We start from the raw sequence: 960 nt of genomic DNA on the forward strand, positions 1-960 counted from the left end.
CAAAAGGACGCCATACGTTTTTGTATAGGCACAGTAAATAAGGGGAAATCATAGACACAGAAATAAGATCTTTATCTTCTAAGGATAAGAACTCACACTTTTTACACAAGGGTGCCTCCCATCCTGGACATATGTCATGTGGATACAACTCAGTCTCCACGAGACTGGACAGTGTTAGTTCATTCTCAAACCCCAGATCCCAGATGTAGAACTGAAACAGCTCCCTGCAACACAGGGACTTCTTTATTCAGTTTTTGTCTGTTATCTGTCAGACATTTCACATTTGGCCATTGTTAATACTATTTCTATGAAGATAGGGGTCAGATATATTTTTTAAATAATGTTATACATCTTTTGATAAATGATTAGGAGTCACATTGTTGGGTTATATGGTATTTCTATTTCTATTTTAAAGAAATCTTCATTTTCTTTCAAATTTACACCTTGTGCCACTCAGGGGTTACTCTTGGCTCTACACTCAGAAATCGCTCCTGGCAGGCTCAGGGAATCGTATGGGATGCCGGGATTGGAACCATTGTCCTTCTGAATGCAAGGAAACTGCCTTGCCTCCATGCTATCTCTTCGGCCCGAAAACATTTATTTCTTAAAACTCTCCCAATTTTCTCATCTATAAAATGAACTTAAAATATGCCCCAGGGGAATATTTGTGAGAATTCAGTAGAGAAATGATGGAATGTGCTCATTGTGCAGTCTGTTCACAGTCAAAAGAGGATGATCTTTAAAACTAGTCAAAATAGGACCAAAATAATAGAACAGCAGGTAGAGTGTTTACTTTGTATGTAGCAGACCCAGGTTCAATTTATGCAACCACATAGTGTTATCCAAACCCATAAAAAGTGATTCCTGAACACAAGTCAAGATTAAGCCCTGACTGTGTCCTGTTGTGGTCCCCAGACAAACAAACAAACTTTATATATATATAAAATAGTCAGAATATTG

The sequence above is a fragment of the Suncus etruscus genome, chromosome 9 (assembly GCF_024139225.1).
Source record: "Suncus etruscus isolate mSunEtr1 chromosome 9, mSunEtr1.pri.cur, whole genome shotgun sequence".
Lineage (NCBI taxonomy): Eukaryota > Metazoa > Chordata > Mammalia > Eulipotyphla > Soricidae > Suncus > Suncus etruscus.